The sequence below is a fragment of the Pogona vitticeps genome, unplaced genomic scaffold, assembly GCF_051106095.1.
Source record: "Pogona vitticeps strain Pit_001003342236 unplaced genomic scaffold, PviZW2.1 scaffold_22, whole genome shotgun sequence".
NCBI lineage: Eukaryota > Metazoa > Chordata > Lepidosauria > Squamata > Agamidae > Pogona > Pogona vitticeps.
This window is the reverse complement of record NW_027589974.1, coordinates 155,571-172,909: the sequence shown is the minus strand read 5'-3', so window position 1 is coordinate 172,909 and position 17,339 is coordinate 155,571. Positions and strand designations below refer to the sequence as shown.

The window sequence follows — 17,339 nt, the reverse complement described above, 5'->3', positions numbered from 1 at the left end:
CTTAATAAAATTATAATTATAAAAATCAATTGGTTTCTTGAACAGTGGAACTGTCTTAGATCACCCTGAGGGGGAATTTAGGCCACGTTTTGTCAATGAGTCCTACCCAGACAGAGCTAAGTATGTCTACTAATTACAAAGCTCATGTGGTTTTCTCTTTGAGTTTTCTAAGGTGGCAGAGGTGTTTCTTTTAGGGCAGACTTGTAAGCAGGAGTGTAGAAAGGGGCCCCTAGCCTTACCTGTTTTCTAGTTAGTAGAATTTTCTTATGTTATTTTTGTAGCTGGGATTTGCTAAGATTCTAACTATCTGTAGCTATGGAAATGTTTTTGAATGCTATGCTTTGCAACAAACTGATTTTATCTAAATCTTTATTTTTCTAATAAAATAATAATACTGAAGAACTTATGCTTGGTCTCTTGAACAGGTAACCTGCTACCATACTTAACTGGATTTCTTACAGGCCATAAAACTAACCTACTTTGAGTCCAGTATTCTCCTGAGTTCTAAGAGTACTAAATGTCTCTAAGACTCATGGTTATATTTTGGTTTCTCAGAGGTTTTTAATTGGGGATAGACTTGGGAAAGGGTGCCAGTGGGACAGCCTGGTTGAGACAAGGACTCATCTCAACTTTAATAGGGGTCAACTGGACCTGGAACCTCTCTATTCCAACCTTCAGTCATCTCTTAGGCTGTCCAGGTCCTTAAAGTATTTATAATTTAATAGAATTGGTATGTATTCTTGAAGGCTTTCACGGCCTGGATTTGATAGTTGTTGTGGGTTTTCTGGCCACAAAGACTGGCGAAACGTCGGGAAGAACAACCTTCAGAACACGGCCAAAGAGCCTGGAAAACCCACAACAACCACCAGAATTCATATGTTTTGAAAGAAAAATAACAATTTTGGTAAAATCATCTTCTTTATTATTGAGATTTCTCCCATCACTGAGATTTGTAGCTTATTCCAATCCTCCAGGTCTTTCTGTATTTCTTTCTGAATTATAAGATAATTTTCTTTCATCAAATTACTTGGGTTTTTTTTCTGAGGATAACTTGCAGATATTTCACCTTTTGTACCTCCTCAATGCTAGATTTCATTGTCAATCAGTCTTATTTATTCAGGTTTTTGGTCAAGAATTTCGTATTTTCGTAGTTTATTTTAAGATCTAAGAAGGCTCCAGATTCTTCTATATTTCCCAATAATTCTTCCATACTATCCATGGGATTTTCTAATATAAATACTAAATGATCAGCATATGCTTGTAGCTTAAACTCTTCTCCCCTGATTCTAAGGTCTCTAATTCCAGTATTTCCTCTTACTGTATTTGTCTATTCAAAATCTTTAATGTTAGAATAAATGGCAATGGAGAAATGGGGCAAACTTGTCTTGTGCCTTGTTCAATTTAGATATTTTCTGTTATTTGGCTGTTGACTTTGATTTTGGTCTTCTATTTTGTATATATTGCTTTAATTCTTTTTAGAAAAGTTCCTTCTCCCACCTTCTTCAATTGCAGCAACATAAACTTCCAGTTAAGTTGTGTTTTTTTTCAACATCATGGTTAATTTCAGTAGTTAATTACCTGATTGCTGAAATAGTTTCTTATCTTCCTATTCTGAAGATAACACAGCATTCTAGGATAAAGAAGTCCCAACTGCTTCTTCTAAATACATTTCTTGATTAAGAAGACTAATTAAAATGACATTTTCTACACTGCATCCATTTATATGATTTCTCATCAGAGTGAGTCCACTGTGAGTTCTCGGATGTAAACTAACTCTATGGTTTTGACTGAAACTCTTTCAATATTCCATGCATTTATATTGTTTCTCTCCTGTATGAGTTCTTTGATGGGAAATGAGAGAACTGTTCTGATTGAAGCTCCTTCCACATTCCATGCATTTACATGGTTTCTCCCCAGTGTGAGTTCGTTGATGTAAACTCAGGTGACTGCTTTGACTGAAGCTATTTCCACATTCTATGCATTTATATGGTTTCTCCCCAGTGTGAGTTCGTTGATGTGAACTCAGGTGACTGCTGCGACTGAAGCTCTTTCCACATTCCATGCATTTATATGGCTTCTCCCCTGTGTGAGTTCTTAGATGTAGACGCAGGGAACTGCTGTTACTAAAGCTCTTTCCACATTCCATGCATTTATATGGTTTGTCTCCAGTGTGGGTTATTTGATGTAAAATCAGGGTACCACTCTGACTGAAGCTCTTTCCACATTCCATGCATTTATATGATATCTCCCCGGTGTGAGTTCTTTGAGAAGGCTACCCTTCTGATTGAAGCTCTTTCCACATTCCATGCATTTATATGGTCTTGCCCCAGTGTGTTCTTTTTGATGGGAACGAAAGTTACCCTTCTGATTGAAGTTCTTTCCACATTCCATGCATTTATATGGCTTCTCCCCTGTGTGAGTTCTTTAATGTAGACGCAGGGAACTGCTGTTACTAAAGCTCTTTCCACATTCTATGCATTTATATAGTTTGTCTCCAGTGTGGGTTATTTGATGTAAAATCAGGGCACCACTCTGACTGAAGCTCTTTCCACATTCCATGCATTTATATGATATCTCCCCAGTGTGAGTTCTTTGATGGGAATGAAGGCTACCCTTCTGATTGAAGCTCTTTCCACATTCCATGCATTTATATGGTCTTGCCCCAGTGTGTTCTTTTTGATGGGAACGAAGGTTACCCTTCTGATTGAAGTTCTTTCCACATTCCATGCATTTATATGGTTTCTCTCCAGTGTGAGTTCTTTGATGTAAACTCAGGTGAGCTCCTCATCTGAAACTCTTTCCACATTCCATGCATTTATATGGTTTCCTCCCTGTGTGGATTATTTGATGTGAACGAAGGTTACTGCTGTTATTGAAACTCTTTCCACATTCCATACATTTATATGGTTTCTCCCCAGTGTGAGTTCTTTGATGTGTACTCAGGTGAGTGATGTTACTGAAGCTCTTTGAACATTGTAGGCATTGGTATGGTCTCTCACCTCTCAGAGGGTTTTCACGTGAAGTACAGTCACTGTGCATTGTGATGCTCTTTCCTTCTTATATCCATTGACTTTGTTTCTCCTGTGGGTGGACTGTGTCACATCTATTGTCATCTGAGGCACCCTTGAATGTTTATCTGCCCAGAGCACCTTTTCTCCTTGCTTTTCCCTGTTGATTTTTTCAGGTGATCAGAAGTGCATCTTCATCAGCAGCAAAATCTGGAAATTTATTTTTCCCTCCTGTTTTCTGGCTTCTCCTCCTCCCTTTTCCCTTTTTTTAGTTTGTAGATGTTTTTCGTGCTTCATACTTGGGTTTTTTCCCACTGAAAGAGTGACTCACTCCATAGAACCCCAGTTGTCCTCTTCATCACCTAATGGAGAGAGAAAAAGAGATGAAAGAGGAGTCCTATCTTCAAAAAGTGGAACCAGGGAACTACAGACCTGTCAGCCTGAAATCTCAGGCAAAAAAAATTGTGCTGATTACAAAGCAGACACTCTGCAAGCAGATTGAAAACATTTCAGTATGAACTGGAAGCCAATAGAGAAAGACTGAAAGGACTGGGCATGTTTAGCGAGACCTGATTGCACTCTTTTCTAAAGATCGTTTCGTTCGTTTAGTCGTTTAGTCGTGTCCGACTCTTTGTGACCCCATGGACCAGAGCACGCCAGGCCCTCCTATCTTCCACTGCCTCCCGGAGTTGTGTCAGATTCATGTTGGTTGCTTCGATGACACTGTCCAACCATCTCATCCTCTGTCGTCCCCTTCTCCTCTTGCCTTCACACTTTCCCAACATCAGGGTCTTTTCCAGGGAGTCCTCTCTTCTCATGAGATGGCCAAAGTATTGGAGCCTCAGCTTCAGGATCTGTCCTTCCAGTGAGCACTCAGGGTTGATTTCCTTTAGAATCTAAAGATAGGCCTGAATTAATTTGGGCAACACCGACAAAATTCAACGGTGCAGAATCACTGATGCAGCACATAACATCTCCACATCCCACCAGTGATATGGGACAGTCAACTTTTTGTTGAGTACTGCTGGGGTCCTTTCCTCCAGCTGTTTCAATCCAGAACGGAGCTCAGCTGGCCCTTCCCTGCCTCCTCTTGCAGTCAACCAATCATTAGGTCAGTGGGGGGGAATCCTTGTCAGACTTCCTCACCAGAGTGGTCAGCTGCAGGAGGAGGCAGGAAGGGCTGATCCACTTCCCAGACTGGAGCATCAACAGAGAAGAAGGGCCCTGGTGGTGCATGACAAAATGTGAGTGGCCCGGTTGGCCTAGGGGCTGGGAAGTGGTTATGAATTTTATTCTATGGTCAGAATTAATTTGGGCCCATCTCTACTTTCTTGATATGATAGCATCGAGCAGGGGATGGGACTTGATGGCCTGACAGCCCCCGTCAAAGTTGAATTATTCTATCATTCAACACCACAGCTGGGGTACTTGCAGTTGAATGATGGGGGATATCAGGAACGTTGTCTTTGCTGCCCTGTCTGGTTAAGCAAAATAATACAGGGGGAAGTTTCCACTGTGCTCATTAACCTTAAGAACAGCACCCTTCCAAAATACATTATAGTCTCTTCCATGTGCCACCTCACATGCAAACTGTGGCAAGTTCTAATAACTAAAACAAACAAAAAAAACCCAAGATTGAGTGCTAAAATGAGTCCACCGCTGCCACTACGTCAGGAATGCCCCCTCCTTAAAGGTGCTATTCCATTAGGGGAAAGGGCCAACTTGAGTTCCCAGTTTCACCAGCTTTTGAACCCTAGATTGAGTAAAACTAGAAGATGTGGAAATGGAGAAATATGGGCAAGCTTCTAACAGTACATTTCCCCTTATTCCCTTATTTGGGGACAAAATGCTGTTGGCTGTGTATTTTAATCGTTGCACATCAGGCTGACACAGGTAGGACACCTGAAAAAGAAAAAATAGGCCACATTGCTCTTTGGCCAAGGCAGTTCATTTATCACTCAAATTCCTATTCCCCTGAGGATCACACTTGGGTAAAATATAATATGACGTTTATTTAAAAGATTAAAAAATTGTGATACATAAGATATTCAAAAGAGGTACAAAATGTACTATTAAAATGCCAAGCTACCAAAGATTAGCTGAACTTTTGGAAGCAGTTCCTTCCCTAAAACAATAAAAGCTAGCTACCTAGAGTATCTAGGTATAGCATTAATTATAGCATTAAATACAATATAGCATCAGCTATAGCACTAAATACAATGCTATGCTATGTTACCATTGCTACATCTCCCAATCAATGAAAAGGCTGGAAAACCTGTCACACCCTCCTCCTCCTTTGACACACACACTTTTAATCCCCCTTTGTATAATTTAAATCAAAGTCTCTGCGTTGTGATGGTATCCATGCCCAAGGTCCAGTCCCTCATTCCCAGAGTGTTAAGCAATTAAGATGGTATCAAGTATTTCTCACTCTTGGACTTTGGCAGATGAAACAAAGCTGTTTTCCAGGCAGAGACACACCACCTGTGGAAACTCTGAAAAGCAAATACTACAAAATCCATTTCCTCACATAGACCAATCAGCCTATCGTCAATACCAGGAAAATTCTCAAACACATTACAAAGCAGTCATTGTGCAGGCACCTAGAAAGCAATGCAGTAATAAATAGAACAAATCCTGCCAGACTAACCTTAGCTCATGTTTTGACCTCCCTGACAGAGGGAATGCTGTAGACATAGTATATCTTGACTTCAGCAAAACAGAATTCACCATGATCTTCTGATGCCCCATGATCTTCTGATAATCAAGCTAACTAGATGTGGGCTTATTTGGGGACAAAATGCTGTTGAATGTGTACTTTAAGCCTTGCACACCAGGCTGAGCAGGTAGGACACCTAAGTAATTTTAGGTTTAAAAAGTCTCCCCTAGTGCACGGATTAACCACTTTTGCTTTGAGATACAACCAGCACCATGAGACACGAGCAAAAAATGGCTGGAACGCATTAATCACATTTCAATGAATTCCTTTTCTTTTAATTTAATAACTTGGGATAGGGTATGGGATACAGAAGATAAAGGGAAATATAAGGGGGAAAAGAGGGGGGAGGAGAAACACAAAATATACTGACATCCAGTCTATTCATATTGCAATATCAAAATTCAAACTTTCCGCTTTTCTTCTATTCGCTGCCTTCCAGATTTTAAATCACATTTACATCCTGGTTTTGATCTATGTTATTCAAGCACTATCTGGTGACTCTAACCATTTATAAAATAAATCCCATCATTCAGTTGCCTTTTGTATTGGATAGTCTTTTAACACATCTGATAGAACGTTCATTTCTGCCGCTTCCCGTATCTTCTTAGTAAGTTCCTCTTGTTTCAGTATAACCGGACTTTTCCAATTTTTGGCATAAAGAATTCTGGCTGCAGTGACTATATATGCAACAAAGCACTTCTTTGCTTTATCTATGTTATCAGGTATCATACTCAATAGAAACAGTTCTGGAGTTAGTGGAACCTTACAAAGCAATATTTTTGTAACAAAGTATGCACTCCTATCCAACATTGTTTTGCTATTCTGCAAGTCCACCACATATGATAAAAGCTTCCCTCATGTGCTTCACATTTCCAACAAACATTTGACACATCTGTATAAATCTTTGACAATTTTTCTGGAGTCACATGCCACCTGTAAAACATCTTGTATATGTTCTCCTTAAAATTAACTGATTTTGTAAGCTTTATATTATTTTGTATTCGCGAAGGCTTTCATGGCCGGCATCTTCAGAGGACAGCAACCTGTGCTCTGGTGTAGTTGGCTTGGGAGTGCCAGTATTTATGGCTGTCAGATAGGCTTTTGTCTTTTTCTGTAGATGGGTGATTAGTGTGTATTGTTGTGGGTGTTTATATTATTTTGCCATATTTGCGACTGTGATGAATGCCCACGTCACTCCTGTCACTCATAGCTGGAGTTCATTTGCATGAGCCTATGAGAGGACTGGAGGGGTGGAATCATTCAGTCAGGTAGTCAGTTAGTGAGTTAGAGAAGGAGAGTGTGAGGTGTGAAGGAGAGAGGTTGAAGAGCAAAGAGAGATAGATAGTCAGAGAAATAGAGAACTGATATTAATAAAGATAAGCTGGTTAAAGTGAATAAATAAAGCAAATGGTGATCGAGTGTGTAACAAAATATACGAGGTTTCAATGATTTTGATTCTATACATTGATTAAAGAACATCTGTGATTTAGATTGAACCTAGTATCTTTTAATAAGCAAGTACTGTTGGCAGCAAGTGTCTGATTAAAGTCTTTTACAGTGTGGCTAGAGGAAATCCACTGGTGGCAGTGAAGGAAAGAGAGAATGTCGCCAGAGTGAACCCTTGGTTTGGGGGAAACAAGCAGGGGACACTGGGTGAATGTTACAAGTGGTGACCAGTGGCGGGATATGAATAGAGTCCAGTAAAGCCAAAGTAAAAGGGAATTTTTCTGAGTCTAAAATACCTATTAGTCAGAGAGAGGTCTGTCGTGAAGGAGTGGGTGATTCGCTAGAGCTTTTGTGGAAAAGCTTAGTAGCAGGGCTCTTGAACGCAGATCTTGGGGGGGGCTAAGATAGGAAAAGACACTGAGGGAAAAATTCTGTTTGAGGTTACCTCAAGATTTGGAAATTTAGTGGGCTAGCTTTGGATCCAAGGCTCTGAGAAGGGAGCGCTGGTGGACAAAAGCGAAAGCCAGGGTTCGAAACAGGTCTGAGGTGACAGGAACAAACAGAGGCTTGGGAAAAAAACCTGAAATAGTTTTGTGTCTGGAGGCAAGAAGATAAAGAGTGTCTCAAACCAAAGAACAACATGGCTGGTGGGGTGTCAGAAGAAACAGTGTAGCAATCCTTAGCTGCTGAGGGAGAGCTGTAGAGTAACTCAGAAAGGGAAAAGTATTTTAAACAGAGGCTTGGCTATCTCTTTGCAAAATAAACCAGCTTATCCAAATAAATACACAAACATATGCCATCTAAAAGAAGCAAAACGATAATGATGGAGGTAATTGATCCTCAAGATTTACCTCATGAAGTGGAAGGAAATGGAGTCCCTGTGGAAATATTATGTTTGAGATTACCTCAAGATTTGGAAGTTCAGTGGGCTAGCTTTGGATCCAAGGAAACAGGAGGAGACTCGTGAGGGTGCCTCAGGGAGAGTAAGTGATCTAAGCTCCCAAGAGTTTGAAAAATGGAGGTTACTACAAGAATTTAAATTAAAGGAATTAGAAATTAGAGAAAGATCTAGAGCTGCGGCTGAAGCCGGACAAATTTATTTTTATATTTATTTATTTATTTATTCGATTTTTACCCTGCCCCTCTAGACAACGTCTTCCCTCTTAAGAAAGAGGGAAATGGCAGTTGAGCAAGAAAATAGACAAATAGAATTAAGACAAAAAGAGATGGATTTCCAATTACAAATGAGACAATTGGAGCTGGCATCTCAAAATAACAATAATAACAACAGTAATGCTGAGGGAAATTTCTCAAAAATAGACCTAAAGAAATTTCCCCAATATAGAAAAGGTGACTGACTGCCCAGAATCATTTCTCATTTCTTTTGAGCGAGCTTGCTGGAACTTGAAAGTGAGAAGGGAAGAACGAATGATTGTGCTAAGATCTCAAATAAGTGGGGATTTAGCTGACCTGAAGCTGAGGCTCCAGTACTTTGGCCATCTCATGAGAAGAGAAGACTCCCTGAAAAAGACCCTGATGTTAGGAAAGTGTGAAGGCAAGAGGAGAAGGGGACGACAGAGGACGAGATGGTTGGACAGTGTCACCGAAGCGACCAACATGAATTTGACCCAACTCCGGGAGGCAGTGGAAGACAGGAGGGCCTGGCGTGCTCTGGTCCATGGGGTCACCAAGAGTCAGACATGACTTAACGACTAAACAACAACAACAGGCATATACACTGTAGCTAAACAAGTGTGTGCAGGATGTTTGGTGCGCAAGAAAATAAATAAGATTTTGAGAAGACTGCCACAAGGAGGCAGATATCCAGGATTATGTCCCTTCCAGAGTATGCAGATAGATTTCACAGAATTATTGCCAGTGGGAGACTGAAGTATTTACTGGTTTTGGCAAATCACCTGACAGGATGGTGGAAGCATACCCAATGGCATCAGTCACGACCACAGGTGTAGCAAAAATCATATTAGAAAAGATAATACCTTGATATGGGTTAGTAGAAACAGTGGGTTCAGATCAAGGAAGTCATTTCACTTCTAAAGTATTACAGGGAATAATGGATGGTGTGGGAATAACATGGGAATTTCATACTCCAGGGCACCCTCCCTCCTCTGAGCGTGTGGAGTGGATGAATCAAACGCTGAAAAAGCAGTTGGCAAAGTTAGTACTGGAAACAAAGCTGCCATGGAGCAGATGTTTGCCAATTGCATTATTGAGAATCAGGACTGCCCCCCGGAAGGATATCGGTTTATCACCCTAGGAGATGTTGTTTGGTTTACCATACATGGGGGGGGGGAGGTAGAATACCCACAGTTTGAAACCATTGACAAGTTTCTTAAACAATAGACACTTGGCCTGTCCACCTCTTTTTCTTTTCTCCAATCAAAAGGGCTTTTGGCTGAAACTCCACCACTGGAATCTGCTGTACACAAGGACCAACCCGGATGGTGGGTGTGGATAAAGTGTTGGAGAGACCAGAAACTAAAACCTGATTGGGACGGCCCATTCCGAGCGCTCTTGGTCACTGAGATCGCGGTCCGAATAGCAGAAAAAGGGTGGACTCAATCATACCGGAGTAAAAGGACCAGTCAATCCACCCAAAAACACGGAATGAAGCAAAATCATATGGATGCATGTTCCAACCAACACAGAGTGTATCCGACTACTGGACAATAACTGAATGGTGGGAGGTGTTAGGGCAGGAATTTTTGTATCCCTCCGGTGATACCTGATGGGCCTGATATAACTGATCAGGGTAATCTTTGTACTTGGAGTTGGTATCGTGTTTGGTACTCAGGGACCACACCACTGTGGGCAGAAGAGGGAGAAGGTTGGGGACTAGTTCAATACAAAAGAGCACACACACACACATTACAAGTGGGTCACACATTTCACACAGTAGTGTGTGTCACCGGCTGGAATACAATTTGTTAGTACTGTACCCCCCTCCATAATCTCACAGGAAGGGAGTGTAGTTAGGGCGTATAGGTTGTACTTCCCCAGGGAACCCTATGGCCATGTTGGCAATATTTTGTTGGGTTATTAGCCTAACAGAAGGACAGTTGTCACCAAGAGCCCCTTCCGCTAATGTGGTAATTGAAGCGACACAGCTGCGGGCAGACTCGTGGAATCTCTCCAATTGTTACATGTGCCACCACCTGCCAAAGGATTCTCAGACAGGCTGGCCTTTTAATGTCCAACATCTATATTCAACAGAATTAACTAAACCCTATAGAAACTGATCTTTCAGACAATGCCACCTGGGATATAAAAGAACCCTCAGCGAGACGCTTTCTTAAAGTGGTAAAACCTGGTGCTGGTACCTGGTGTTGGGGGTGTAATGGGACCGGCCCAGCAATAGGATAGAGTAGTTGCCGGATAGATATCAAAATGGGTGGTGCAAGAATGTCAAATGAAACTTGGGCTACTGGCCACACAATATCATGGTACTAAATATTACAGGATACTACAGTGGTGCCTCACAAGACAAATGCCTCTCAGGACAAAAAACTCACAAAACAAAAGGTTTTGGCAATGGGGGTTGATGACTCGCAAGACAAATGTTCCTATGGCCGTGCTTCCCAAGAAGAATGTTTTCCTTTTTTCATTCCTGCCTCATGTTTGCTGATTTTTAAAAGTTTTTCTATGATGTTTAAAAAGTTAAAGTTTTTTGATTGAAATTTTTAAAATCATCTGCAGAATATGTATGGCATTAAAGAGCACTTAACCCTTTGTAAACCAAATCTGACTTTGTTCTGACTTTTTTCGTCCATAAAGGTAAAGGTTCCCCTTGACAATTTTTGTCCAGTCGTGTTCGACTCTAGGGAGCGGTGCTCATCCCCGTTTCCAAGCCGTAGAGCCAGTGTTTTGTCCGAATACAATCTTCCGTGGTCACATAGCCAGTGCGACTTACACACAGAACACTGTTACCTTCCCACCGAGGTGGTCCCTATTTATCTACTTGCATTTGCATGCTTTCCAACTGCTAGGCTGGCGGGAGGTGGGACAAGCAACGGGCACTCACTCCATCGTGTGGATTTGATCTTACGACTGCTGGTCTTCTGACCCTGCAGCACAGGCTTCTGTGGTTTCGCCCACAGCACCAGCACGTCCATAGGAACGCATTAATGAGATTTCAATGCATTCCTATGGGAAAATGCGTTTTGCAAGGTGAATTGTTTGCAAGACAACTTTAACCGCGGAATGAATTAAATTCTTCTTGCGAGGCACCACTGTATTTACAATGGATTATGAGATAGCAATGTAGCAAGTTGTTTCCTGCTTTACGGGGGCATTACTTTATTTGCTGAAAAAGAGCATACACAATACTGCCGGGCAAACGGAGTGGAAATTTGTTAAGGTATATAATTTTTATATAGCCTGAACATAATATGTGTGTGTGCAGAACAAGAATAAGATGACGTCATTCCTTCATCCCTGGCTGATGCAATCCTCTGCAATATGAAGATTGCCACACCTGTGTGCATGAAGTCACCTTAGACGGGATTGGACCAGACTGATGCCAGAATTGTATTTAAGAAATGAACTCTGTACAGTCTCTCTCTTCTCCTGTATACTGATGTCTGCATGTCATGCTGCTGGTTTGAATACTGAGCTACTGAAGTGCTGTATGTATGTATATCCTGTATATATTTTGTAAATACACTGCTGAAAAGAAGAAGCTGTTGTGTGCGTTTATCTGCTCTTTACTCTGCGAGAGACAAGATAAAGTCACAGACGCACACTCCCTTATCAAAATTGTTATGTAGCTACAGTCATACCTGCTCTGCGAATTCTGACAAACTTGGCAGAAATACATGCAAGAAAGAAAAGAGATCTTGCCCAGTCATGTCAGTATGTCAAGGATAACAGTCCATTGTCGCATTTTGGCGGTCTAAGGTCCCTCAACCATGCCATGTACTACATACAAGCAGTGGTGGAAATATTAGCGAGACAGGGGGAACTTTGGAGCTAATAGAACTGAGCGACTTGAGACAGTTATCTTTGCAGAACAGGGAGGCCTTGGACATAATCTTGGCTGCGCAAGGAGGAATGTCTAAACGTATTGGAAAGGAGTGTTGTGTGTATGTCCCCGATTATGGGAAACAAAACTGAGGAACATATAAATCATACGGAGGAAGTAGCCGAAGTATCCCATATGGAAGAAGGGTGAAACCCATTATCCTGGTCACCGAGCTGGCTACCCAATTTAGGGTGGTGAAAAACAGCTTCTCTGGGAGCAGTAATGATGATAGTAATAGGGCTAGTATGTTGTTGCGTTTTACAGTGTGGTCCCATGCTTTGTGGATGCATAAAAGAGACACATCGGGGTGTGTTTATTCTAATGATGGCAATCAGGGAAGCGACCTATGGGTTACCAGAAATTGGGAAGGAAACTATGATTGAAAGAGAGGGAACATTAAAACCCTTTGAGGCTGCCAATGGCAAAGAAAAGTAATGCAAAAGGCAGCAAATTCTGAAATAAGAAAAGAAGGGAGTGTGAGAAATAGAGGAATCAGGGGTGCTTTGGCAGGATCTTGTAGAGATGAAGTAGAAAGCTTCTGTAACCAATTAGTACATGCATTTGTTAATTATGTTGCCAACATTAAGAATTTTAAGGGAGGTCCGGGAAGCCAAGAAGAGAACACGCAGATGCGGGAGGTGCCCCAGGGTCCTGACAAAAGGATGAAGTGAGTGAACCTGGTTAATAATGAAGAGACTTAATGGGTCAGTTAGAATAACCGCAGGGAGGTTAGGAAATGGGGACATGTACCAAATAATAAGCTGATAAGGGTCTGAGGTCCAGGTAAAGAGGGGAGTGGGAGATGGAAACAAAGGTGGGACTTCCTGTGATCAGTTATCAGATAGGCTGCACACCTTGGATGGGGAAACAAGGGAGGGACTCTGCAGCCAGGAAAAGGGGATTAAATATCATGCTACCTGTAATGACGGGTGTACCTACCCAGCTAGGACAGCCGCTTTTGCAAAAGTGTTTTTTAATAAAGGAGTGCTGTTTGTATTTGTGGTTGTCTGGTTACTGCATTTAAATAACAAGGGGTGAACATTTCTCGGACTGCCATCCTCAGTACCTACCTACCTACCTACCTCCCTCCCTTCCTTCCTTCCTTACTCCCTCCCTCCCTTCCGACACTCTCAAAACCTTGCTTGATCAAGAAAGTGGCTTCTGTTGCTGGAATGGCCCATTGCCCTGAGAAAAGCTTTTTTTCTACTCCGTATTTTGCTTTTTTGCAAAATGGGTGGAGGTGTTCCTGCTGCCTTCTTTGGTGTCTAATCTCTCCCTCAAGAGGGTGAAGGAGAGAGAGAAAAAATAGGAGAATAAAAAAATGCTAAAAAGGAAAGGGGAGGAAAGAGGAGAGAAGAAAAAAGTGAACTTCTGCCTGCCCCAAGGCCTTGAAAAAGGCAGAAAAAGCTCTTCTTCTCCCTCCTGGGGAGGGAAAGAGCAGGAGGCAGGGCTCTTTTTTCCAAGAAAACTTGAGGGACACCCCCCCAGAGGGAGGAGAACCACCTCAGATGCCTCCATTTGCCTAGAGGAGCCTCTTTTCCTCTCCTTAAGAAGGGGGGGATGGCTTCCAAGTGAGGAACCCCATTTGCCCCTCCCAGCTGCACAGGCACAGTGACCCCCCCAGGCCTTTCCCCCGTTTTTTGCTCAACACTTGGAGGGGAGAGGGAGGGAAACAGGAGCACCTCCATCCCAGGTGCTTGAGAGGGAGGGAAGCCCCCCCCAAGATGAAGGGAGGTGCCCACGCGCGCACGCACGCACACACAAGATGGGCCTCAAGGGACCTGGGCATCTGCAGAGACCCACGGAGATGGGGCCAGCTAACCAGCCAGAAAAGGGTCAAAGGGGGGGTGGATGATGGGCCTGACCTCCCTTTTCTCTGGCCGGCTCATCTCCTCCACTCCTCTGTCTCCCTTTCACACCTTTTCTTCTTGGAAATGTCATTCTATACATCACATGTGTGTGTGGGGGGGGCGGGAGATCAGGAAAATGTGGTTTATGATCCTTTTATAAGCCACGTGTTAGATGGCCAGAATAGCCACTGATCAATTTTGGAGGAGTCCTCAAGGGGTTTCAGCTACAACCGAACACAGTGAAAGAAGGCAGACGGCAGTACAGGAAAAATTAACAAAGAAGCTTCAGGCAGCCAAAGGAATAAAATCTCTCTCCCCTCCCATTAATTTATTTGTTGAGGAGGGAGAACCATTGGGGCAACCAACCATCATCCTTCACAGTCTCAGCCCAGGGGACAACGGGATCCTTACCTGAAGAGACCTCTTTCCCAGTAGGAGATTCTGGCGCAGCGATCTCGAGCCTTGATCCAGAGGATCTTGTTGGGGGCAATACGGGGTCACCTCCTCAAAGGCCACTGGAAGCGGGAGGGAGAAAACAGAGTCTTACTGGGTGGAAAAGGCCCCACAACGTCCCAACTTTGTTTGTTTAAAAGGTTTGGAAATTGCAGGCGTACTCTGAAGTTCAGCTTCAGTAACGTGAGTCGCATGCCCCATTTCCTGGCAAATAGGACAGCTGGGACAATTACGCCTGGCTGATTTTGAAACACCGGGCCAGTAGAAACGAGTAGGAATTCCATTCAAGGTCCTTTAGAGGCGAAGGTGGCCAGAAAAAGCAGAAGCGTTGGCTAATGAAAAAAACCTTTCCTCGGAATGCTAAATACAGTCGTATGGGTTTTAAAAGGCAAATGGGCAGAGTGTGTGGAAGTGCTGGTTTAAAAAAAGGAGAAAACAGCTTCTCCCGTGCGACATGGCGGTCCTGGCAAAAGAGCCACAGAGGAGATGGGCGTTGGAGAAATCAGCTTTCCCGAGGTTGACCTCCCTTTCCTTCATCCGGCCTAAAGGCCGACAGAAACAGGCAGCGACTCGGGTTCAGAAATGAATGGCTGCGGCTTCCCTTGAGCTACAGAAACAGAACGAACAACTCTGGTGACCTGGAAGGGTATCTCTTCACCAGAAATACCTTCGTTCTGTCATTTCTCTCCCCCCCCCCAAACGTGCTAGCCGGTTGCAGAAAGAGTTGCCACCCGAAATGCACCGACTCTCGCAGGCGCCGAAGCCTGGCAGACCCCGAGGGAGGTGGAAAGAGCAACACGAAAAGACTTGTTTCAAAGAGCCTTTCCTGACACGCCTCGCCCGGTTCTCAACTCCTTCCCCCCCAGGCTGGACACTGCCTCGGCCCCCCCACCGGACACTGATCCTCTCCACCCACAGCCTGGGATCGGGGCCCCAGAGGTCCTCCCCTCCCTCCTTGGCCTCTCTGTGCGTTTGTTGGAGGGGACCCAGAAGAAGGGAAAGGCCAGCCTTGACCGAAGGGAGGGTGAGGGTGCGTGTCTGTGTTTGGGGGAGATTTGCAATCTAGGTTCCTTATCTCTTTTTTGGGGAAAATGATCCCCTCTCTGTCTCTGCCCCCCCTCCACATATGCAACGTCCTGGTCTCCCTCCCTCCCCCTCAGGAGCCTAGATCAGCCCATTCACCTGCGAACTCCATTTCTGGGACCCCACCATCACCCCCTTGCTTCACCCCCCACGTTTGCAGCCCCCCTTCGTCCTTCTCCTCCTTCCAACCTCATCAGGCTCATCCCCCCCCCCCCGAAGGCTTGCAGGCTTAAAAATAACTTTTCCAAGTTTTGACAGAATGGGGGGGGGATGTTGAGGTCGGGTTTCCCCCTCCCGTTGGGGGTCCCTTGAGGTTTTGACTGGAGTGGGGGGGGGAGAGAGAGTCAGGCCCCTTTCCCTCCTTCCCCTTTGAAAACCCACCAGGAGAAGGTGTGATATTTTTTTTTGGTGGGGGGTGTCGCCATGAAGGAAAACCCAGGAGGGACCCTCACCCCGCCCCCAAGGGTGCCTTGCTCGGAAGGGATCTGGACTCCTCTTCCCCCCCCCCAAAGCAGTCCTCGTCCCTCCCTCCCCTGAAGACAGGCATCCTGCTTCGCCCCCCCACCCAGAAGAAGGAAAAGCCAAGCCTTAGGAGAGATTTGCAGGAACTGACCGCCTCTCCGTGTCTGCCCCCCCTTATGCGACGTCCTGGTCTCCCTCCCTCCGCGCCCCCCCCCCCGCCTTTGCCCACCTGCCCAGACCCGATGGGGGAAGATCCTCGGGGGGGGGGGAAGAGGGGGGGAGGAGGGGGAGACCTCCGGGGCTCCCGCTTCCTGTTACAGCAGCGCCTCTTCCGCCTTCATAGCTCTAGGTTCCTTTCCCCCCCAAAAGAATGGGGGGAGAGAGAGAGGCGGGGGGGAGGGGAGGTCATGCGGGCCAGCGACCTCTTCTCCCCCCATTTTGTGCGTACCTGAGGCCAAGAAGGAAGAGAGACGGGCGGGAGGGGGGTTATCGTCGCCGAGGGAGGGGGCTCAGAGGGGCTTCCGAGAGGGGGGAGGGCGAGGCGCGTCCCCTCTTTCCTCTCTCCAGAGCCCCCCCCCCCCCCAGCCTTCCTTCCTTCTTTCTGGGCTTCTCTCCAACCTTGAGGCCTTGAGGGGGGGAGGGGAGGAGAAAAAGCGCGGGAAGGAAGAGAAAAGTGGGCAGGGGGCGGGGCCTCTGAGGGGGGGGTCGGTCCCTATTTCCCCCTCAGGAGGGGAACTGAGGCGAGCGGCGGGGGGGAGAGGCTCTCCCTTCCCTTGGAAGGCTCTCCCCGTTCGGAGCCTCCTTCTCTGAGGGGATTCGCCCGAGGTGGTTTCCCTTCAGGAGCGAAAAGAGGCGCTTCCTTTGCCAAGGGAGGGGGTTTTTTTCTGCCCTCACCGTCAACGTTTGGTTTTGTGAAGACCGGAATTGGGGATTGTGACGAAGGATCTCTCCAAACTGGGAGAATCGTGGCAAAATGGCAAGTATATATGGAGAGAATTGAAGATTTAATAATATTTCCGCACACCCCCTCTTTTTGGGCCAGATCCTGCCTGGCCACAGTGAAGTGCAAAGTCCTGCAGCTTGGAAGAAGAAACCCAGTGAAGAGTAGTCCGGCTGTTGTGGAGGGAGATGATGGAAGAAGATGATGGAACCCCCCCTTCCTCTCCTCGGCTCTGCCCGTCCCTCGGGTCTCCTTTTCTCTTTCTCTCCCTCCCTTTTTTCTGCCTCTTTGTGGGGAGACCTGGGGGGGCCCTTTCCCCCCTCCCCTTTGGAGCCTTCCT

The 17,339-nt window shown here is 44.9% G+C and overlaps 1 pseudogene across 1 annotated transcript in view; it reads right to left on the bottom strand.

Moving 5' to 3' along the window:
- The window catches only part of LOC110070717 (uncharacterized), a 32,604-nt pseudogene extending 17,830 nt beyond the window's left edge, over window positions 1-14,774 (bottom strand). Inside the window, exons 1-3 of the transcript XR_013539786.1 lie at window positions 14,473-14,774; window positions 1,750-3,370; window positions 431-433 (exon numbers count right to left, since the gene is read on the bottom strand). The product of XR_013539786.1 is annotated as an uncharacterized LOC110070717 (transcript). The remainder of the gene's footprint in view (window positions 1-430; window positions 434-1,749; window positions 3,371-14,472) is intronic.
- Between the last annotated feature and the right edge of the window lie 2,565 nt (window positions 14,775-17,339).